The 24,853-nt window shown below is 42.1% G+C and overlaps 1 long non-coding RNA gene across 1 annotated transcript in view; it reads right to left on the bottom strand.

Annotated features, from left to right (window-relative positions):
* Nucleotides 1-24,350, bottom strand: part of LOC310902399 — a 51,022-nt gene extending 26,672 nt beyond the window's left edge. The window contains exons 1-2 of the long non-coding RNA XR_014586699.1: nucleotides 23,288-24,350; nucleotides 22,240-22,344 (exon numbers count right to left, since the gene is read on the bottom strand). This is a non-coding gene — a long non-coding RNA (uncharacterized lncRNA). The remainder of the gene's footprint in view (nucleotides 1-22,239; nucleotides 22,345-23,287) is intronic.
* Between the last annotated feature and the right edge of the window lie 503 nt (nucleotides 24,351-24,853).

Raw genomic sequence — 24,853 nt, 5'->3', positions numbered from 1 at the left:
TCCCAAGCCCCCCTTTCCTCAGGTTAGCCTGGGTACCTGTCATTTTACTGTCAATAGCTAAGGACAGGTAAAACTGTGCAATTTACTTTGCTCCTAAGTCTGCTTAAGCACCTTTTATTCAACTTCCTTTATATTCTCCGGATTCCAAGCCTCACAGCCTGGATTTTATACCAAATTTCTGGCTAAGACAGAAGATTCAGCAGTTTCAGTGGAGGTGAACTTTCCCTAGATCTGCATTTGGCCTCACCAGTCATCCAGCAGTTTTTCCATTTGCTTCACTTACATAACTGCTCCTGAAATAGCATATGGATTTACTATAGAAATTCAGTTGCTCATACTGACTGCGTTTGAAAGTGAGCACATTCTCTGACCTTGAAATATCTCAACAACGTAAGTCTAAGTCTCTAAGAGATTAAAATAAACATTTTATCAAGATATGGTCCACCAGAGCAATGCAGATACCTAAGCATACATCTTTGCTAAGAATTACTTGGCACATCAAACTTCACTTACGGTGTACACGCAAAATTTGTGCCTAAAAAAAAGTCCATATGCTACTAAACTTTATACAGGAACCTTAATCTATGTAAGAGTGAGCTTTAGCGTACAAATGAGTTTGTCTTGTTCTCAGAGCAAGTTTATGATGTTAACCCAGCACATCTGGTCAATATTTAATTTACAGCAGCAGATAGTGTGGAGCAGGCTGATTATTTGCTCAATGGTTGTAGGCAAATTATGTGCAAAAGAGCACTGCAAAAGGACAGTGAGAAAAAAATACAAATATCAACTCTTGAAAAACAGTTTCATTTCTTGCTTGTCTGACGGAACAACTAACGGAAAAAAAATTAAAAAAATAAAGAAAATCAATGCATACAAAGAAAAGTGACCAAACTGTGGCATATCACCTTTGCTTGATAAATATATCTCCAGCCTTGCTAAATTTGTATTCCTTCCAATTTCAAGTGTTGAGCTCAAAGAAAACCTGTGAAACATCACCTGGATAACTGTAGTTAAGGTACACAGAAGCTATATAGTCATTTTGGGCTTCTTTGGTTATTCTTGGTTTTCAAAAATAAACATCAGTTCTGTATGTAACTTGGGTTGAAAAGGGAAAAAAAAAAAAAAAGCGCAGATGAGATGTTCCTGATATTCCACATGGAATTGTGAGCAAGGCAGAGAATAATAGTCATATAAATGGGACCCTTTGGGGCAAATGGCAACAAATACATTAGCCAGTATTTTAGACTTAATTTCACCAATGAGCTGAAATAGACAGTAAAATAGCTTTTGAAATGTGAATGTGAAATATGAACATCTTTGAAATATGGTTACATGCAGAATTTTTTTTTTTTTTTTTTTTACAAGACGTTTGTTACTTATCCCCCTTTTTTTCTACTCATTCACTTTTTCCCCAGAATAGTGTCCTTAAGGCCTATTGAAGTACTTTATTTCCCAGGCACTCTTTTGCTCTCTTTGTTCTGCATACAAGTAGCCTGCATATTAGCCAAATATTATGAGCTTATAGCTAATAAGTTCTGTCTGGTGTAAAAGGCTCTAAGGGAAACAGTCAAGTGGGAGAGTGTGTGCAGACAAACTCAACAGTAGGACACCTAAAATCAGCCCATCAAAGAGACCTACAAGAACAAAAATCTAGGTATTTCTACTTTTAAGTAGTCTTCCATTTCCTATTGTCTTCCATTACACATTTTACAACTGAAACTTGTAGGGTTTAACATGTCCCCCCCAAGCACAAGACAACTTTACTTAGGCATCCAATTTGTCTGCCATTCATCAATGCCCTCCACGTGAACCTCGTGGCATCACAGAGACATTTCTATCCCCTGCATTCACAGTGCTGGAGTCTCCTGAGCCAACAAACTGTCAAATTAGTGCCAGCTCATGACAGCTTTATGATATGTAATCTTGTTCACCAGCAAATGGTCTGAGACCCCCTGCTTGCTACTGCTGTCAAACAAGAAATGCTTTTTTGTATCTCTCTGATAAATTTATATTTTGAAAGCAGATTCCAGCTGGGAAGTAGTGGTTTTGCTTCACAAAAATCTTGCATAAGTACACTTAACTGCTTTCTCCCTGTGCTACTTAAAAACAAACTTAGGCGTTTTTGCTTGAAAATGGTAACTTATGGGATAGTAAATTGGATTAGATTAATTCAAGATGTACACGGTGCCGTTGTTTCAAAATACTTAAGCACCTACCAACCAGCAAATCCCTACACCTTCCATATTCAATTATGATTGAAACAGTGCTAAAAATATTTTGCCTGATCTCTATGAGCTATAAAGCCCACATATCAAAAGTGGATAAGCAGATAAACCCAGTTTATCCAAATATATTCAGAAAGAGGAAAAGTTGAGACAGAGAAACAGTTTTCTTAAGCTTTCAAGATGATTAACTCTGGATGAGAGAACAACCAGGAGAAATTAGAAGAGAATACACACACACACACCTTACACAGAGGATTCCTTGAGCCAGAAAATAAGTGTTTCCTTCATGTCTCTTTATTCTAGTCACTGTAATATAAAGCAGTAAGAATATACTTAGTCGAGTTGTTATATGTATCCTGAAATTTTCAGCTTTTACATCCCTCTGTGTACAAGTGATCTGATATTAGCCGCCTGCATTTATTCCCTAATTGGTGGCAGAATTAACCACAAGCAGCAGCCAAAGAGAAAAGCGAGTGTGTGAGAAGTGCTTAAAAGCAAGATTGCTATTTTCAATTTGTTTCATTTATAATTCAGCAGACACAAAGGCTGCAATTCCGCAAAGTTCCCATACAGAGTACTGTAGCAAAGTCAGTGGAAGAACCGGGATTTACAGGAACAAGCGCCTGTAAGCAGAGTCAAGAATAAAAACAAACCCAAAAAAGAATGTGGGAGGGACAGAAATGGGACATGAAAGGCATCACTGATCTTTTCCTAATATAAGAAGATTCACAATACAGTCTCTCCTTTACAAAGGTCGAGGTGTAACAACTGTGCTAGAAAACAGCCTCTGGTTTTCTTCTACTGCATTTTTCTCTGCTCTTGCTTTTGTCCAAGAAAATATTTTTGCAACTGTAATACACGTACCCAAACTCAGCCAACAGTTTTTAATGAACATAGCACTCATACAAGTCTAATACCCCCAAACTAGTCACATAAGAAACAACCTGGACAATTAACAAACAAGCTTTCAACCACCATCCCATGGATCTGTGCCAGGACTTGAAGAGACTGCAAGGCCACCTGGAAAAGGGACCCTAAAGCACCAGAGCCTTGCCACATGGCTACCTGATACTGAGTTTCCTGTTGGGAACTGGAGGATTCTTTCTGATGTGATCCCGACCCCAGGAGCACACAGCTGCTTGAAGGGAAAGCATCCCAAAGCAGAGTCAATCATGCTGCTAGATGAGAAAATAGTGTCCCTAGGACACACAGAAATGCAGGTATGGGCATTTTCAAATGAGAAAACTCTGCTCCCAGTCAAAATCCCACAGATGGTTCCCCAACCTCATCCACCCTTCTGGTACCTGAGCACCGCAGCATGTTGTGGGACAGCCAGTGACTGAGAAAAATGGTAAGAAGCACAGCGTTGCCTTCTGGCTCTCCTGCTGGAGAGGAGAGGAGAGCAGAGCCGACCCAGGCCCACTCGGGGCACCAAAGGATCAGCTCCTTCTTGGTTCAAGCTCTGCTCCCACCAGCCCCACGTGCGGAGGCAGGTGGTGGCCCCTGCCAGCAGCAGCTGGACAGAGGTAGATGCTGCCCTACCCACGTCCGCTTCTCCTCAGAGATCACAGAATATCCCAAGTTGGAGGGGACCCATACAGATCATCAAGCCCAACTCCTGGCACCGCACAGGTCTACCCAAAAGTTTAGACCATGTGACTAAGTGCACAGTCCAATCGCTTTTTAAATTCAGACAGGCTTGGTGCAGTGACTTCTTCACTGGGGAGCCTGTTCCAGTGTGCGACCACCCTCTCGGTGAAGAACCTCTTCCTGATGTCCAGCCTAAACTTCCCCTGCCTCAGCTTAACTCCGTTCCCGCGGGTCCTATCACTGGTGTTTATGGAGAATAGGTCCCCTGCCCCTCCACTCCCCCTCGCAAGGAAGTTGTAGACCGCGATGAGGTCCCCCCTCAGCCTCCTCTTCTCCAGGCCAAACAGGCCCAGTGCCCTCAGCCGCTCCTCATGTGTCTTCCCCTCTAGGCCCTTCACCATCTTCATTGCCCTCCTCTGGACACTCTCCAACAGTTTCATGTCCTTTTGTACTGTGGTGCCCAGAACTGCACACAGTACTCGAGGTGAGGCCGCACCAGCGCAGAGCAGAGGGACAATCACCTCTCTCGACCGACTAGCGATGCCGTACTTGATGCACCCCAGGATACGGTTGGCCCTCCTGGCTGCCAGGGCACACTGCTGGCTCACATTCAACTTGCTGTCAACCACAACCCCCAGATCCCTCTCTGCGGGGCTGCTCTCCAGCGTCTCGTCGCCCAGTCTGTACGTATAGCCAGGGTTGCCCCGTCCCAGGTGCAGGACCCGGCACTTGCTTTTGTTAAACTTCATGTGGTTGGTGATCGCCCAGCTCTCCAATCTGTCCAGATCTCTCTGCAAGGCTTTTCCACCCTCATCCGAGTCCACAACTCCTCCAAGTTTGGTGTCGTCGGCAAATTTGCTCAAAACACCTTCTAGTCCTACATCCAGATCATTTCTTAAAACATTGAAGAGGACTGGCCCTAAAATGGAGCCTTGAGAGACCCCACTAGTGACCATCCGCCAGCCAGATGTGGCCCCATTTACCACAACCCAAATTTGTGAAGCTCCTCAGTGTATTCTGCAGCATGTTTGATTTCCCTTTGCAGCAGGAAAGCTGTTGTTGGAGGCATGTCTGCGGGTGCCATCGGACAGTTTTTTGCCAGCCCAAGTGATCTGGTGAAGGTGCAGATACAGATAGAAGGGAAAAGGAAGCTGGAAGGAAAGCCGTTACAGTCAGTTCTTCTCCAGGCTGGCATTTATCCAGCCTGTATTACTCCTTGGCTGAGGGCATGGTTCTCTGCTTTCTGCCACCTCCTTCTCCAGCTGCTCTGGTCCCTGTCAGAGGAAGAGCAGGGCCTAGGAGGCATGTGATGGCTCTAGGCAGAAGAGAGGGGGGGGATCTGAGATAACTTCCTGTTGCTCTCATGGACGAGGACTCTGGGGCTTTAAGATCAAAAATCAATGTAGATATTCCAATATTATTTTATAATTGAAGCTAACACACACACACACACCAGTCCCTAACAGTACTTTCTAACATGGCTGATATTAAAGCCCAATAATTAATGGAAATGAAAGATCTGCAGCTCACCCTATTTCAGCTTTAATGGATTTGAAAATGTTGCTTGTTCCTGTACTCCAGCTATTCCCTGCTAGGTTACATAGCCTGAAATTTGTTTGGGGTAGACTGAAAATTTGACAGGTAAGTAGGCAAGTTTCTGTGCTACATTTAGCCATACAAACTAAACCGCTGAAATATACAAAGCCTACAGTTCCTCCATCCTTGCTCTTTCTGGAAAAAAAAAAAAAAAAAGATGATATATTTTTCAAAAATACTTTGTCTGCTGGAGCTTCGATTAGCAAAACAGCTGTCAGATACTAGCTGAAGCAAGGTATTAGAAAGACAGAACCTCACAAGCTACTTACAAACCTTTAAATTTAGTCCTTTAGGTTGGCATTTCCCGTATTCTGATAAGAATGTGTAGATAATGAAAACAACACTGTATTTCCCCTGTAGTTATTCTTACTAATATGACTTGAAATTATTTGAATTCATAAGTAAAATCTAAAATTCATTTGGGTTGATATCACCCGGGACTTCAATGCACCTGACAGCTGGCCATCTCGCAGCTATCAGAATCACCATGCCTACACCCCGCAGCTCCGCATGTACAGCTGCCTGCCCGCCCAACAGCTGAGACGCATTACTTGGTCACACCTCAGGAGCCCAGCTTTCCCATTTACCTGCCATCTAATGAGAAACAAAGATGAAATGACCTTTCCACTCACAAGTTAACAAGTTGGAATTGCTGCTCACTTCACAGGGCAGCCAGAGACTTGAGCAACATATGTGATCTGCAGCTGCATTGCAGTAACACAGGGCTTAAAGTTAAACAGGAAGATGCCTTTTTTATTAGTCTTCTTTGTAGTAGGGAAGTCTTATGTTGTGGGCCAGATAAATCCCTGTTGTTCCTTCCTCTGTATCAGCACACAGGAAGGCACCTTTCCTTCTCAGTGTGAGTTTACAGTCTTAAGAGAGGGAGGGAGGCACAGAGGCTTCTTGATGCAGTAAGTGGAACCCAGGCTTTGGTCCCTGTTGAGATGCACCCATTAAGCCACACCGTCTCCCCAAACAAAGGCTCAGGGTATCACAGTGTACTCAATACACAATACAATAAGTTTATAAATACATATACTCAAGCATACTTATAAAATATGCTTAATCATTGTGGTCCAAGTTCCCTTAATGAAAGCTGCTGCTATAAAGTTGCATAAAGCAGAATCATCCAACTGCAGGCTGTAGCAACTAATATCTCTACAGTGAGCTTAAGCCTTCTTGTATTTGATCTTTGTTGGTAAACTTGCATTTATAGTCGAGGGAAAGCCATACAAAATGTACTCAACCTTTAATGGTCACTACATTTATAAACAGTGACATTCACAACAGTCACTATCAACCATCAAGCGAGTCCTAACAAGAAAAGGATTGGATTGTGATTGCAGATTTTGAAGAAAAGTACACTATAAATCTTTCAAATCTCAGCATCCGCTATAGAAAAGCAATAATGACCAAAAGAAAAAAATAGAGAGGAGGGGGGGAGAACAAGCAGGAGATTATGGAGCATTTGTTCTTTGGTGCCACCGGAGAAAGACTCCTGAGAACAATCTGTATTTATCATGATTGCCAGACTCAATTAAACTTCTGTGTATGCACCCCAGTTCCTGAGAGCAGGTAGATTGCTTTCATGGAGAAATCAGTTCTGCAGGGAAATCAGATCAATAAAGCCCTCAAAATGTGCCACAGTTTCTTGCTAATTTTCCATTGCTTACCACTCAATAAATGAGCATTAGCCAGCCTGCCTTTCCCTGATCAAGCATGTAGTTACGTCCCCCTAAAAAGTAATCTGCTGTGCTGCACCAGACGTGCTGTCCTCTAGGGGATCGGAAGAGCCAGCGTTCCAGGCATCCCTTCTCTGCTTAGAATTGAATTTGAGTTCAGACTTCAGATAAAGCAAGAAATGAAAACAATACTTCTAAATAAATAAAAGCATGAAGCTCATTCATTCTCTCTTTCATGAGAAAGCCTTAAAATTAATTCTCACTACCATGCTAATGCTTCACATTCATTTTCAAAAAGCACTGTTCAGTATTAATAACAGATGCTCCATCCAACTAATCCTTCACATATCCTGTCATATGTTTTGGCTCTCAGGATTGCTGTTCTTAATGGATCCTTTTTCCAAGTACATCATCCTTGATGTGATATCATTGCTACAGATAGAAGTGCCTCTTCCTCCCCTTTAAGGCCACGGTTTTGTGATGTACCTTCCCCAACCTATTTACCATACCACGCTAAAAATAAAAATCTTGGCAGCCTACTTAAGGATGACCTTTCAAAGGAATACCTTTTGTAAGATCAACATGCCATTCTGTTTAAAAAAAAAAAATAAAAAAAAATAAAGGAAAAATAGTGAATCAACATGGAGTTGATAAATTTATAAAAACAGACCTACAGAATGTTCTGATATATACATATATTCATACACAAATAGGATATATGCATAGAGAGAAAAATATGCATTTAAAAGTTCAGAGCGGGACTTGACATTCACTATGCGATATCACTGAAATTTTATCATTGTTGTCTTTAAGTCAGTAAAAGTACAAATAGGATGCACAAGAAAAGGAAATCTGTCCATCATCAGAAGTTGGAGTCAGTGTGACAACGTTTCCTACGTGCATATTCTTTGCTGTATTGATCTCTTTGATTAATGTTGTTCCAGGAAGAAGGCATATGATCTTATGTTATTATCGCTGTCAGCAATAAACTGACACTTTTGTAGCATCATACACAAAGCGAGCACACAAGTGCTCAACAGAAATTACTCTGGCATCATTCTTCCATGTTTCCAGCTCAGCACGTGCACTAACAATATGCATATTTTAATTCTCATGCTTGAAATTAAACATGGGTCTCAGTCCTTCATCTAGGTAGTATAAATATCTGACAGAAATATGAATTCCACTGGATCCTGATGTGGGCTGGGTTTCTACAGGTTCTACACACAACTCATGACATCCTATGAACCATGCTACCCCCTTAAAAATTTGGGTACAAAATTTGAGGATATAATTAAAAATAAATGAATAACTGACTAGCAAGAAAAAAAGACATGAGTATCATTAAGAATCACCTGCAGCTGAATGCCATTCTCTGTACATTTCATAGTATCTGAGTTAGACGTACCTGGAGAAGACAGGCTTTATGTTTTTGATAATTACATTTAGTCTTTCACATCACTAAGCTCTGACATTATACATCATATAATGGGGAATGCCTTAAGAAGAAGGAGCAGCAATACGTAGAAAGATGTATAGCTCTAACTCAGTCTGATTTCTAAGGTACCCATAGTTTCTCACTTCTAAGAAACTCCTCCATTCTGCAGATCTCTGAGGTAGGTGAGAGAAAGTTTAAGAGACACAGCACACTAATAAAGAGAGACGCCTTTGACTGCCAAGTTTCCTGTTCCTGCGAGCCCTGGCATCGCTCCTGGAACCGAGGGGAAGAACAGTCTGTTAAAGTGCTATTGTCTCCAATAGCTCAAACATCTGCAGGAATAATGAGGGGATTTACTCTTCTTTCTCCTTTCCTTTCTCCCACTTCTTGGCCACTTTCAACAACAAGCACTTGAGATGTTTGTGTACATGCCATACTGCAATATTGGCTTGAATCTGGCAGCAGAATGCCCCAGTTATTTAGCTAGCTTAACTCATAACACCAAGTTTCTGTAGCAGCTTTTCAAAGCGTTAGACTGAGAACTCATATAAAAAACATTCAAGATTTTCAGAAAACCATTATTCAATCCTAAGGAGTGAAAAGGAGCATCCATATAGATTTTATCTGAAGTAACTGGCCATTTCTCATTGTTGAAACTAAAGCTTTCAGTAGATCACAGAACATGAAACTTAAAGTCACATTTCCAAAATGGTCCAAGAGATCACAGAACATGAAACTTAAAGTCACATTTCCAAAATGGTCCAAGAGGATCTGTGGTCGAGCTGAGTACGTAAACATATCTAACACTAATTTTCAATATCATTTCGGAAAATGCTAACAATCTTTTTAGTGTATAGCTATTATACTAGAATGAGGTCTTAAGTATTTTCAAGCATATATGTAGGGCTTCTTCCAGAAATGTGCAGGGTTTAGCTTTTGTTAACATCATATGCTGAAACAAACAACTCCAATAGCCCCAAATCACTCCAAAATAAATTTTGAAAGCATTCCAAGTGTGGACATGAATTAATATACAGGAACTCATTTAAATAGTTCTGAACTTGTATTATCTGAAGCGGACTGCCAGTATAATCCAGTTTGTCATCAAATCACATGCCAACTCATGTTCTGAGCATTCTGGGTTGTAGAGAAGTATGTTTGGTCTCTTCTGAAGGTATGCGCATCTCCATTTCATAGCCATCAGCATTAGAATTGGTACATAAGAGCTGGAACAACTTGCCAAGTGAATTAGCCCTCATATTGGACTCATTTAAATAGACCAAGAACAGATATCTACCTTAAGAATATTTGATCACACATTAGAGGCTCAATGAAGAAATCACAGGATTAATTTCTGTGTCTTTGAGTTCTACAGCAGATCCCCCCACTGGTCTAAAAATCTATTATTCTTTAAAAAAAAAAAACTCACTCCCATTTTCCTATTCTGTAGTTCTATTTAAAAGTTTAGTTGGCTTAGAAGGGGGAGTGGGCATCCTCTCTGTTACGCTATACCAAGTTTTCATCTCAGAGAACTTTTAATGCACATTAGCTGCAGCATTCTGACATTGTGAAAGAGGCGTCTAGCGCACGTACCCTGGCTACATTACACACATTTCAAGCTTAGATGCAAGAATTTGGTTCCCTTCTCATTTCTCAGGTCAAAAAGGGCTAACAGCACTTCAAAAGATAGTGCACACTCTCAGCTGGAGAACTTCTTCCACTGTGGGGGCAATCAGAGTCCCAAAGGAAGCTCCTTTCTTCTACTAAAAGGAGAATTTTTGGCTGCTGAGGGAGGCAGGGCTGTGGGAGAAGATTTTTAATGAACTCAAAGCAGACACTGTGTGAATTAACAGCTGCGTCACTGGACCTGGAGTCAGGAGAGACATACCCTATTCCTGACGTTGTGACCTCAGGCAGATCAGTTTTACTTAATTACTGCATTACAAGTAATTGGTAGCAGTAAGATCTTGGAATGCAATATGTGCATAGTACTACTAGCCATTTTACGTTGCTTTCAGTTTAGTAACAAAATGGACAGAAGACGTCCAATGTTTCAGCCCTTCTGAAAAGCTGAAGTGGAAAGAAGACAAACCCCAGGACCTGGCTCACTAGGTGTCCCATGCATGCGCAGTGAGAAACAAACAGTGAGCATGCAGACAGCAAGAAATAAATTCAAGATGATGAAAACCCCTGGTCATGCTGACAAAGCAAGGAGTAGCAACCAGACCACCCTATTTCCAGAAATTTCCCCTTTCACTGGGCTATGAAACCATCTTCACCTGGTGCTGTTTTCAATAGCTTCATAGCTGATGCCTGACATTATTACCTTGGTTTAATCCTGCAGAAAGTACAGTGACTAGCAGTACCCACCATCAGCTTCTATTCAGTCCTTTAAGGAGATCCAAGGTGCCTCCTACATCCTTTTGAAGATCAGTTCAAGGTAAAATAAAAATATCCAATAGTTATCGAAATATCTAATAGCAGGAGAACCTGGAATACTGACATGATTTAGAGGAGAAGGAAAAAAATAATAAAAAAAATAAAGCCACACACTAGAAATCATCAAGTGTTTTAACACTACAAGTCCAACGCATGAAGTTACAGAATTCTCTAGAACTTCGCTGGTCGCAATGACAGGCATATTTGAGGAAACTAGTTAAGTGTAACAAACTATATATGCAATGGGTCATATCTTGCCTTCTGAAAGCAACACAGGTGGCTTAGAGTTTTGGAAGGGGAAAAGGATTACTAGGAGACTATCAATCACTCTGCAATAGGTTATAAAGCAGTGCCTAAATCCCAAAAGCCTAATGACATTTAGGAAGACATTCAGAATCCGCTTCCCTTCTGGTTTTGCCGAGGCTTTCTCCAGCTAGCATTAACCCCAACAACCTGTCTCTTTGCATTAGCCTCAAGCTAAGTTCTCAGTGCACCCTTGGTAAGGGATTCCTGTTCTTGTCCTGGCACCTCAGCCAGTAATGTTTCTAGTTCGAATGTCAATATTTTCTCTAGGTCAGGTCAATATTTGATATCTTGGCTTTCCTCATAAATGAAATTAATACTGCAACAAGAACAAACCATCCAAGTTTTATCAGTTTTGAAACATAAGCTCAAAAAAGAAACCTCTTAGGTGCCCTGGAAAATATTCCTGCTATGAACTTTAGAAAACGAGTGTCATTTTTAGTACCTGCCTATAATCCAAAAATTACACATTTTTTTTGTTTAAGAAAGTTTCTCCTCGGTATCAGGATGCATTAGCGTCATCCATTATGAATGGAAATTAAAGCTGGAGAAACCAAGTTTCTACTGTTATGGAAACAGGCTGTACAGAGTAAGAGATGTAGGATATTTGCAATAACTTCTGTCATGGAGAATTCAACTGAATGGAAATTTCTCTTTTCTGTCAATCTCCACATCGGCAGGCTGGCTCTAAGACATGCAGTATTTTCTCTCTTTCTCCCTTCTAGCTACATTTATAGGGCTGAAGAATTTGATTACCAAGGAGTTTGTTAGAGTAAAAATTCTTCATCAGGAAGAATTATGGTAATTAACCAATGCCAGAGTCACCTATTGTACCTGGCGTCTACCTGAATTAGCAAGCACTTACCACAGTTCTCACATGTGGTATCCAGTGTGCCATAGACAGGAAAAAAAAAAAGCCAAACAGAACAAGATAAGAACACAGAGCATTTTCCTGCTATAACTATGGTATGAAGAAAAAAGATGAAATGCAGCATGTCCTCAGTGGACAAGACTAGCCACAGACAGGGACACACATGTCAGCAGCGCCAAGAGAATACACACTCGGTTCAGGTTTGCTGTGTGCACCCAGACAACAATGGCAAGAAGCTCGCAGTCTGAAGCCTGCTTCTCCAGACACACATCATCAACTTCAAAAACCTATGAAGTACATGCTTAAATCCACAAGCATGAACAGAATACCTTTGTAAAATGCTTTTCATCCCCGCCCTGTAAAATCAGATTTTCTCAGCTAAATTAGAAAAAAAAAGAGCAGTACTGCTTTTCATACCATTCAAGAACAATTTAGTCAATATACTTGAACTATGAATTTGTAGGAATCTCACATTTAGTTGTGAGTGCCAGTGTAAGGCACATCTTTATTACATTCCTTTTTATAGTATTCGTCACCAACATACAACCGTACTCTGTGCAAATCTACTGAAAACTAAGAACAAAGAATCTAACTTCACCTGGCTAGAATGTTTAAATATATATATGTGCTATTTGAAGGCAGAAATAAAATTATAATGAAATCCTAGGGACTGAACTATATCACCTGCTGAAATATGTCGAGTGTTTTCCACTTTTCCAACACTTGCTGCCCATATTTTTGTGAGCTGTGTTGGAAGAAATCAGTCTTGGATTTTGTAACAAAATTGGAAAGATTAAACCCATCGTGTCTCAGAATAACAACAACAAAAAACATTAAGAATATGCTAGAACTGAGGGTGCAGTGCAAGCATCACCATCTGTTTTAGACAATGGAAATGTTCCAACGCTATTTTACTTCAGTAGCATTTGTGATAATTAAATACATCCTTCTACCATACTACCACTTCTCTAGTGACATAACAAATGAGAATCATGCCCCGCTACCAGTACAACCTGTAACATCCTGGTAAAGTGGCTGATGCCAGCAGGAGCCAACTGTGTGAGGTGGAAGCTAGGCACAGCTAGGAGCACCCTGCACTTGAGGGCTTGCCTGTGGCACAAAGCAGGCTCAGCTGCTCCTTCCTGCCATTCTTCATACCTACCCGACATCCTTTCATAAAAAGTTTTCTTCCCAGAGCATGGGACCGGAAGATTACTTCAGTCAGCCCCATTTGCACTTCAACCCAGCTGACCAACCCAGCTGACCACTTGAGTGGCTAGATGCTCTGGTTTCATGACTCACAAGCAAGCAAAATAGAGTGGTAACAAGCTTAATGTAAAAAGCCCCACATTACAGAATGAAAACACCTCGCCCATGTGCCTGTTCAAGAGAATGCAGTATACCACAGTATTACCCAAAAAATAAGTTACTTGCATGCATAATTCTGCATGAACACTTATAGATCTTCTCTGTGCCCAGTGGGTCACAAGACACTTCCAGCTCCCAGAAAGAAGTCAGCCTGACTTTTCTCATCTTGAGAAGGGCTGATTCACAGGACCTGAAAACAGGTCAAGATGACCTGCAGCTGTTTTTCTGTTGTAGACAAGGGCTCTGCACATATGCTGGAGACCATGGGGCAGAAGGTAACCACTCTCGGCACTGCCCCCTGCACACAGGCAGTTGAGCAGCCCGGGCTGCCCTGGGGAAAGAAGCAGCCTGTTGAAGTGTGTACAAAGCTGTTTTCCTTCCTGATGCCCTCTCTTTTTCTCCCTGCAATAAAGCACCACTTTATTAAATTATTTAGCAAAGAGCAACTTGTTCAACACTAGGACAATTAGCTTAAGTTTTTCCAGGTGGGAGCTTAAACCAATGTTCATTACTGACCCCTAAAATTCAACCTGGGTCCTTGTTGCTGTCAGCGACAGGCTGACAGTGGGGTTAGAGGTACAGCACCGCACAAAATAAAACACCACTGCCTGTTCACTCTGCATGCTTCCAGCCTTCAACCTGCCTAACACTCCCACTCGCAGGGTCACAGGGGAAAGAGCATTTGGGATTTCAGCTACCGGTTCATGACAGAGTCAAAAAATGGAAATAAATCAGCAAGACTCCCCCCTTCCTTAATACCAAGGGGAAAAAAAGATCTTAACCAAAGCAGCATGCTTGTCTTGTCACAGTAGTCATTTTCTCTACCCTCAGAATTCTGAGAGTTTATGAAAGCAGCCTGGGATTACACTAAAACTGTAACAATAACTTCACTGCTGAAAAACATGGACCTTGTGCCCCTTGCAGCCCTTTCCCTGTGCTCCAGGAATTCACTGAGGGCAGTGGAGGAAGAACCAGGCAAGTTCTCACAGGTCTGCAATGGCCTCTGCCCGAGGCGACACTCAGCAGTGCCAGCCCTGCACTGCAGGAACCATTTCTGCTGATGGCCCCTGCCCAGACGGGACAGCCAACAGCAGAAGTAGCGAGGCAGTGGCAGCTGCTGTCTACAAATCACATTGACTGGTGAACCAAAAGACTTTGCAGAGCTTCAGAGATACAGACCCCTAGGAGCAGGCAATACATTTTGCCCAGAGCTTCTTTTTCTTCTTGTTTGACATCTCTGATGTTAAACTGTGTATAAAAAGATGGAATAACAAGTTGGGAAAACAAAGTTCAGATGATAACAGGAAGAAAAAAAAAAAAAGGAGATAAAGTGTAAACACTTGAAAACTTGTGTATACTGAATAAAAGGAATTCAGGTATTTTTGTTTCAATATTACTTGGGGTTTAAAGAAACCAAGTGTTCATTATCTTTAGGAGTAACTGTTCACAAGAGCTTTGCCATTGGTGCAAAAGATACCAGTAGTGCTTTCTGCAGAACCAGATTAAGCAGATAGAATCAGAGCAAGTCACTTGGAAAGAGCAGCAATCCCAGGTAATACGTGAGGTAACATAACCCAGAACCACAGGTCGGGGCAGCAGCCTGTGCATCGCTGCAGTACTGGGGATGCCACATCAGCAGCACGCACAAACCAGACGCCATGCACATGCCAGCCCTCTCCTGCTTGCCCAGCATCCAGGCTTGCTTTTCCAGGGCCATCAGTGCTCAGGTCCACTACTGCCTTTCAGCACCCCTCTGCAGACCTGGTATCTGATCATCTGCCTGAGCCTATTCTGAGTTAGGAGAGATCAACAGCATGACTGAATATCATATGCAATCCCTAACATCAAGTCCTGTAACAAGCTGTGCATTTTAAGTGTATCACATCTGTTGGTGACAAATTTTGCAATGGAGACAATTTAGGGAGCTGGAGAGGATTTAGCACAACTTGCACACAGACAAAAATAAATAAATGAATAATACAGTCAAGCTCTTCTTATGGACTGTCTAAAGTTGCCTGGCTCTTTTGACCTGTTACAGAGAAAGAGCCACCCCAGGTAAGACAAGTGGGCACCTAAGGCTTGTACATTTTTCTGTTCCCAGAGCCTGGCCCACAGAGCAGAGAGTAGAACAGGAGTTCACTGAAGCCTGAGACATACAGAAGTAAACCGCTTCAAAACCCAAATTAAAAACCTGCAAAGACAATGAAGAGTGTGAGGTTAAAGCAAATGCTTTTTAATGGATATTAGTAAGAGAAGCATGCTAGCACATCTATGTTGCCCACGTTGATATAAAAGATGTGCTTTCAGACAGAAGAGTGTGACCAAACACTGCAACATCGATCTCCTCAGCAAAAGCCACCTCTGTAGTAAGAGCCATTTCTCAACCGACCTGGCAAAAACACCTCTCTTCTGCTCTGCTGCGCTGGTGGCTCACTCAGAAGTCCCTGACCCCATTTCTTTCACACTCTGCTCTCGCACCTCTCACCCAGCTCTGGAGCTGTCTGGCTGCCCACCCTGCTCACAGCAAGACATATATACATATGTATGTATATGCAGTTGCAAGTCACGATGTGCTGCTACCACAAGTAGTTTACCGTCTCTCACCATATACAGCTGAACTTCAAGAAACTGCCAGGTGGCTTTACTGGTCTAAACACTGAAAGCATTGTCATTGCAATTAAACATTACAACTTTTTCTGAAGGAGAGTTTCAGGCTCAGAGTTTCTGAGCAAGTCTCTAGGCTGGCCATCTCCCCGCAAGTGCCGTTTCCCAAGAGGCAACTGATGAACATAGGCTGGCCTGTTTTCCACCTCAGATTTACTACACTCTAGAGAAAATAAATCTTTGTATATATGAAAAAAAATAAATAAATCAACGTGAACTTATTACAAATGTGCGGTTTCTGAACTTATTTTTAGGAGCTGGTTGAAGCATCAGTGTTTTTATTTCCTGGTAAAATATTGTTTCCTTTTTTCTATCTCAAACGTGCCTCTGATTTGACTAACAGAAAACCAGAGAAGACAGTTATTGCTAGCCTGAAAATTTAGTTGAAATACTACCTCCTTCCTCCCGACAAAAACTTTAGTAAGGCAAAGCATTTCCTGAATATGTCAGAAAGAATATTATTATGTATCAAAACAGAAGAGTTACGTTTGCTTACTGCTTACTATTTATAATACTTATGCCAAACTTTCACATTTGGACATGCAGCTGAAGGTGTGATGCAGATCGTGACACAGGAATAAGCATAAGCTACTCCTTCACCTTCTACATCAAAGCAGGCATCATTCCCAGCCCCAACACACACACGGGAGGCATCAACCACCCTGTGCTGCTGCTCAGGGATCACCAGAGATTTGGTGTGGGGAAGGGGACATCAACCAAAAAATAAGGAGGAGGGTCCAAGTGTCTGTCTGCCTACTCTGGGGCTGTCAAGCCACTTGCAATCTCTGAGCACAGGTACTGTGCCTACAGTCCTGCTTCCAAGTTCTCTCCTAATAAATGCCCTTTTGCCACCTGAATGCAGTGACTCCATTCACATAAGGCAAATGGAGCAACTTCTGCACCTGACATGAGTTCAGAGCTGCATCATATTTGCAAAATAAGCCTCCAGAAGAAAAAGAGGGAAGGACAGAAAACCTGCAACCACAGAGTTGGTCTCCTCAGAAATTGTCATCTTTTACTCTTATAATGCATCTAGCAAACCAAAAGGCTTAGAACAGGGGACTGCAGGTGCCACTGTGTTTGCACGATTTATTTTATCCAGTGCAGATCCTTTCCTAAAGCTGTGATACCATATCCTTCAGGAAGACATAGTGCAATACATAGTGCATTCTGCAGAAAGTATGCTCAACCTCCAAGGAAGCTTAGGTTAAAGAGCCCTCTACTGAAACCTATGTTCTGTCACAAGCTTGCTCTGCTTCATAACTTCCCTTTCTCCTCCACCTCTCAGAGCAGTTGCATTGATTGTTCAAGCCATAACGTCATAACCTCTCTCTTTAGCTAATACAGTCATATCCTAGAGATATTCACTTTTTTTAAAATTACTTTTATTTAAAACACTTCTTCTGACAGTAATGGTGCTCACTAAGCCCGAATTCCCCATCACCCAAAACAATCAGAGAACAGTCTTCAAGACCTGCATTTAGCTACCCCGACTTACAACTTTGCATGCACCTAGGCATTCTTCAAGCTGAAAAGAGCACAGATGTTCTTGCAAAAATTTTACAGCACATGTAATTCCAAGCACAAAACAGTGGTTAATGCTTTCAAGAAGTATTTTCCTAGTCTGCCTTCAAGTATTTAAAAACATTGCGTTTCTTTGCTTACTAGCTGCCTTTAAAATGAATGTTTTTCCCCTACTAGCAAATACAGATCTCTGCATTGCAGGCAATTTTTATTTAACATTGTTCAGCATAGCTTCTCCTCCAAATTAGCAAAATATATCTTAGAAAGATCACTTCTGTGATGTAGAAGAGTGTGGATGGTTCCATATTTTACAGAAGATCAATTAAAATCATTTTCAGTAAAAATGTAAAAGATGGGGGAAAAAAAGATAAAAAGAAAACAGAACTGAAGAAGTAAATTGCACGTAAACTTTCCACAGATAGCAACCAAAGAATAAAACGCAGTTATCTGACACAGAGAAGGTTAAGGGGATGAAAGAATGAATTGGGTGGACATGAAAAATTGAAGGAAAGACAAATTCGGAACTGATGTCAGGCCACACATTTTAATTGCGGAACTGCATGCCAGACATTAACACAGAGCCGGGGTCATTCAGAGAACGATCAAAGGGCACTTGGGGGACATTGGGCACTGGGGTGTAGCAACTTTCTACAGAAAAATCTTACTAGCCTTCTTTAACTTGTGCTATTGCTGAATCATTCAAAATAGCTAGCACAAACTGTGCTGCTCCTTTAGGAAAAAAAAAAAAAACAACAAAAATAGTCATACCATCGAGGCTGTCAATCATAAACAAGAAAAACTACAGGCATTCAAAATAAACTGCCCCTTCGGAGCGGAGGTCACCTTGTCAATATCAATCTTCTCATTTTGATGCACATTAAGAGCTACTGGAGTATCCCCTTTTATCCTATGACTGTGAATTGACCTTACTGACATTACTGAATACAATATGGTCATTTAAGGATGTGGTAATTATTGGTAACTGCACTAACTAAGTTAGTAGCACACAGGACACCATTGCTTTGGCTTGTATTGCCACCTGGTCTTTATTTAGATAGATTTGTTATTTGCTATGCCTTGACTCAAACTATGTTCACACCAGTTGTTTTCCACTGGACTCCCATGAAAATTTACGCTAGAAAAAGACCATTTTTCACCTGGAAAAATAAAATAAAATAAAAACAAATCTGTTGCTTTACATATTTTAAGTTAGCCTATAAGAATTCATATTACACGAACACCTTTAGTTTTCCAGTCTGCAAACACACTTTTTTCAGAACAACATGTTTTAAAAAATAAGAACCGTTCAAGTGGGAAACCAACTCACTGTGGCTGTATGTTGCCTTGTATGATCTTCTTGCTCACGAACAGCAAGCAGTTCTTGAAAGGAAGTATTTTACGTGTACTGCTACCTTCAGCACAGTATCAGAATGCTCTTTGCCACCTCACATTCACTCCTCATGCAAAAACACTTGCAAATGAATCAAACAGGACTTTTGTCAAAACATGACATAGAAGGAACAACCAAAACTGAGTCAAGCAAAAAAAAAAAAGAGCTCAAAGAGCTCCTGTGAAATGTGTCACAGCTGGTCACCACAGAGGTGACAACATGCACCCCAGCACCTCTGATAACAGCTCAACAGAAGCAAAACCCTGCAAGATTCAGCATCCTTTCCCCAGGCCACACTCTACTTCCAGATCAAACCAAAGGCAAACCAGCCCATCTCCAAGACTCAAGATTAAGAAGGGCAGATGCTTAAGGTGTCTATGCATATATACATGAGCTCTTTTTTGCACGAATTCTGAGCAGCCACAGCCTTGTGAGCCCAAACATTGGCCTTGGGAGGACATCGGTCAGTCTGGACACACACACCAGCTGCTGTGCCACTGCTAAATGTGAGCAACAGCACTTCCTTGTACATCAGCTCCCCTTAGTCTGAAATCGGCTTTACTGATTTACTGGCCAAGATATATAATGTGATCACCATAGAGATGAATTTCTGTTAAAAGAAAAAAGAAAATCAATAGTAGCTTGGGCTGGAAAGGAACCTTGGAATTGATTTGGAGATGACAAGCTGGGCTTAGGCCCAAAGCAAAAGATCCTGGCCAAACAGAGTCTAATGCTTTTAGAGTTCATTTAAAGATGACCCCAAATTAAATTTCCAATTGCAGGGGCCTAATTCACTCCAGATTGTTTAGCAATACTGCTAACAAAAAAAAAAAAAAAAAAAACCTGACATGAATATCCTTCAGAGGTTTTGGAGTTCAGTTTAATAAATTTTTAATCAGGCGTTGTATATTCTTCCATGCTTGTTCACTTTTGTTGCTGTAGGTTGTCACATTCTGTTAAGCCTGAGGATCAATAAGGAGGCTCCTCTGACAGCTTGCAAACACTACTGTTTTCTTCACACTGTTTCTATTCAGTGCTTCTTCCTTCATAGATACACCCACATTTTTAAAAGCTATTGCTTTTCCTCCAAAATGGATACAAAAAGAACGTAGCCCCATTTTAAACTAAGCATCTCACTTTGTTTTGCCACATCATGAGTCAAATCTGAGAAGTTATCTGGCTTTAAAGATTGCCATGCACTCATCCTTCCAGACTGCAGCAGCCCCATCACATCTGATTCATCTGCAGTGCATTCTTACCTGTAAACTGTGCCAGAGGCATTTGCTCCAGCAACTGTGTGAGAAGTGAGAATAAACCACACACTGACAACCCATCGAAAGGTCACTGAACCAGGTCCCACTGGGCAATGCCATTACGTACATTCAGGAAAAGATCTGGAGCACCAGAAGGGCAGTGGTGAGCACCCGTAGCTCAGCTGTGACCCAGAGTATTTCAGCAGCCCCATCCAGGCCTGACTGGTACCTTTGCATGGCTGCCAATGCAACAGCCCTAGTGTTTTTGTTAAGTGTCATACTAAAAAGATAATGGTGACGGAGAGAACAGGGAGCGAGTAAAGAGAGGAGATAAAGGTGAAAAACACTTCTTTAAAGTGAGCTATACTTGCTTTGATGATGGCTTCAATCGTGTCTTCACACACAATTAATGCTAGATTTTCACACTACCACTCATTTGGCAGAACATATTTAAGTCAATACAAAATGCAGATCTGATTTCAAATTAGCAAGATCACCAATGAATTATATGATGAGAATGATAGCAAGTCTGCGCTGGCACCAGGCTTTAGCATGCCACCTGGTATTCCAGATTGCACTGATCCCAGCCTGTGCTGATCCTCACCACCTGGTATATTGCAAAAATGCCTCTCCTGCAATACTGCAAGGCTTTCTGAGCAGCCCTCTTGGAGGGAGAGCCCTTCTGTTTCCAAGGTCACCCACATTTCCAAGTAACAGCCTTGCAGAAAGGCTGCTCAGCTGGATCAGACCTTTGTTTGTATCTCAGCACTGCAAGAGCTGTACACTATTGTAACCTGCTGATCACCGACCCTGACCCTGTGCTCGTTCTTGAAACCAAGAATGTTTCCTCATGCATGCTCTGCTTTTTGACAACAGCTACAGTCCTCCTGGGCACGATCCGTGAGAAGCACCCTCATTCAAAATCAGCATACATGGTTCTGCCTAAATCGTCGTCTCTTTTCTGCTCCTCTGCTGCTGTAGCTTCACTTTATACAACATTGAGCACCAGCACTCCACAGGAAAAGACATGAAAGTGGTCTTAGCTTGACAGATAAATAACTGTTACAGACCCATCTCCTTCTCTGCTTTCTCAGGTCAATTTGCATATCAGCTCATCGCTGTCCCCTTGTTACAGCTGGGAGGACACCACGAATGAAAGCTTGCCCAAACTATGCCCAGCACACACCTTAAGAAGCCCTGCTGTTTGCTGAGTTGAGGATACCTTGTGTTATACAATCTAAACAGGAAAAACAACTTTTTTACTGTGAACAGAAAAATTTGCTTCCCCCAAAACAACGCAGGGGAATTTATATTGCTGCATTGAGCAACAGACTATTTTGCAACTCCAGACAACAACAGAATGACCAACCACACAGCGGAAGAAGTCAAATGTCTGACCTATGTTGACAGGCAGAGGGGAGTCAGGCAGGGCCCAGCCCCGCTTCCCTGCAGAAGCCTTCCTTTTAGCAGGAACAAGTTACCACTATCGCTGCGGGCATGCAGCTCTGCATTGCCATTTATCTTCTTGAAAACTGACAGCACAAAGCTCCAGGGGTGAGGGACAAAGAAAAATGGACAGAAGCTACAAGCCCCAGCCAGGGCCCCAAAGGGGACTCCCGGGGGCACAGCGTGGAGTATACGGTGCCCCAGCCATCACCACCCACCCAGGGACATGCGGACAGCTGGGACACAAGGCTCAGGGAGCAGTGCCATCAGCAAACCAGCCCAGGCCACCATCCCCTAGCTCCACACCTACCAAGTACCGGGATTGATACAAAATTCAGAACAACAGCACACACAGCTTGGAAAGCCTTTTTCTTACATTAACCATCGGCTCCTAAGGAGGAGCCCACAAACACTGAAGAGTCAAGAGAACAAAGGATCCTTCTCACTTACCAAGTTTCATCATGTCCTCCAGCTCTGGCAGCCTCCGCTTGTCCTCTACTTTCCAATAGAGCAGCTTCAGCCACCTGAGGCATGACAGCTTGAAGGCTGAAACACCTGCAAAACAAGATCAGTCACCTTAATCCGAAAAGCCTGTGCCTCATCTGTAACACCACAGAGACCCAGAAAATTTTCCTGGGTCTAGCTAGCCTAACAGAGGGAGGGGAACCAAGGAACTACCAGGAAGGAATACACAGAGCCTCCTTGGGCAAAACAAGAACAGTGGGCAAAAAAAACATTTGTGGGTGGCCTGGTTGTATACTAAAAACAAAAAAGATACACCAAGTGGCACAAGACCTGCCAAGATGAAGTTAAATCATTGTGATTAAAACAAACAAAAAAGTGCATATTTTAACAGGTAGGATAGATATATGGAAGTAGTGCTCAGTGTCACAGAGCTAGAGCGATCTAAATACAGTCTGAGGAATGCCAGAGCACATTGTCACACCATTGCTTTATTTCCCACCTTGGCAAATGGAGATAATTTATGATCTTTCTGTTATCAGAGTAGCTTATAGGTTTCTTATGCTAACACATAACAAGTGAAAAACATTCAGAGTCTTAGAGTGTAGGTAGAATAAAAATGCAAAATATATTAGCTTTCCACATTAGCTATGGCTGGAAGGAAAATAGGAGGCTAAGCAGACAAATTGCTTTACTCAGTATGGCAAATTATCCATTCCAAAACGCAACTAGTGGCATGAAAATAATAAGTGAATGTTAGAGGACATTAGCAGAAGAGCAAGAACTCTCCACCATTAACAGTGTTAGTTTATGCTTTTAGGTTTACTGGAAATTAGCCATACCTCTCTAAAGCTTATCAACACTTGACTCGCTAGAAATTAAACCTTGAACCCCAAAATACCAGCATCTCTGCCTTTTCATAATAACAAACCTTAAATAACATAAACTAATACTTTTCCATATCGGTTAGAAAAAAAAATAAAAAACTGCTTTCCATCTCCTGGAACAGTAGTTTCAGAGGCAAAAGTCCACTTACCCTTGCCTCTCTTAATATATGCTCATTTGCTTCAATGAGGACATTAAAATTCAAGAGCAGTCAGATCTGTTTCACCTCTCCAATTTAGCAGAGCGGCTGCTTTGGAGTCACAGCTGAAACCCCAATGGCACAGACTGTCCTCAGCAGGGCACACCGCGTACGTGTGACCAGCATACGCTCCAGCCCGAAGCTTGGCTGTGTGGTCAAAGTCAGCGGGGTGAAGCAGCAAGGCAGGCTCTCAGAAACTGTATTACGGGTGTGAATGGAGCAAGTTGTGTGATGTTGTGAAACAGTCAGAAACAGCTTCTGGGCTGGGGGAGTAAGAGGCTGGGCGGGTCCTGCTTTACACAACTAGTCACAGTTAAATGAAGAGCACATTTCCCTAACAAGCCCATCTCCCCCCTATAACAATATGATGAATTAGGTTTAATAGCTACTCCAGTTCACTGCTTGAGAAGATTAAAATGGTATCTTTCAGTTTTCCAGGAGCAAAAGATTGGATCTCTATTGTTCTTACTTGCAAAGCCGCCTGAGACTAACGGGTATCACTCCATCTGGGAGACAAAAATCTGCCCTTCCAGCTGAGACCATAACCCCTGAGTATCGATCAAACGTCCACCTCCCTTCCACATAATAGAATTTCCCGGTGAGCTAATTGTTTTCACTCCTTTCATCTCTGTAAATGAGGTCAATGGCAAGGGCAAAAAAGAGAGAATTAGCTCAAAGTGTTCTTGGCTTCAAAGCAAGAGGAGACGGAGCTTCCAGATTTTGGAGTGTGCCATACAGGGTCTATTATAAACCACTATGGGACTTCCCAAATACTCTGAACATAGAATTGCTTCTGCTTAGGACAATGCTTGCCCCCAGTGCCTGAGGATTTACACTTTCTACATCTACTATTATTATTACATGGCAGTGCCACTTGTGGTCAACGATGGCCTTAATTTATGCTGCTTAATTCTTCCAACAGTGACCGGCTATCATCCACCGCTCCTAAAACACCCTACAAAAATGCACAAAACTTCACACCAGACATGGAGGCAGGCAAGGACCACAGCACATATCAGTACCTCATCTTCACTGCCATCCGTCTGCCTGGGGAGACGGAGCCACACAGCACCACCTGCCCCTGCAGCCCTGCTTTGTAAGGGTGTAAGCAAGGCAAGCGGGAGCTGTAATGGCGCAAACAGATCTGAAAAGAAAAACTGAAGCACCAGGAAAGATGCACAAAATAAGGTTAAAGCCTAATCCTCAGTAAAAAAGTGGATTTTTGGCGCTCTCTCCCAAAGTAGCAACGACGCTCTGAGGTCTGGCCTTCCGCCCTCCTCCCATTTCACACACACACCCTGCTTTGCCACACGTCCTAAATCGAGGCTTTACCCTGTGTAATACTGCAGTTTCCCCTGTGGATGCTGAATGAAGAGCTCAGCACCAAATTAATTGCTTCCCCACCCATACAAGCAGAAGTCTGCAGGTGCCTGTTGCAGGCCCTCATTCCTGATCTTAGTTAATTGTTCTGCCTGCGACAACTATGCTATAAAATATTGGTTTGCTGAGGCACTAATG

Source organism: Anser anser (assembly GCF_964211835.1).
Source record: "Anser anser genome assembly, chromosome: 7".
Classification (NCBI taxonomy): Eukaryota; Metazoa; Chordata; class Aves; order Anseriformes; family Anatidae; genus Anser; species Anser anser.
This window is presented reverse-complemented; position numbering and strand designations above follow the sequence as displayed.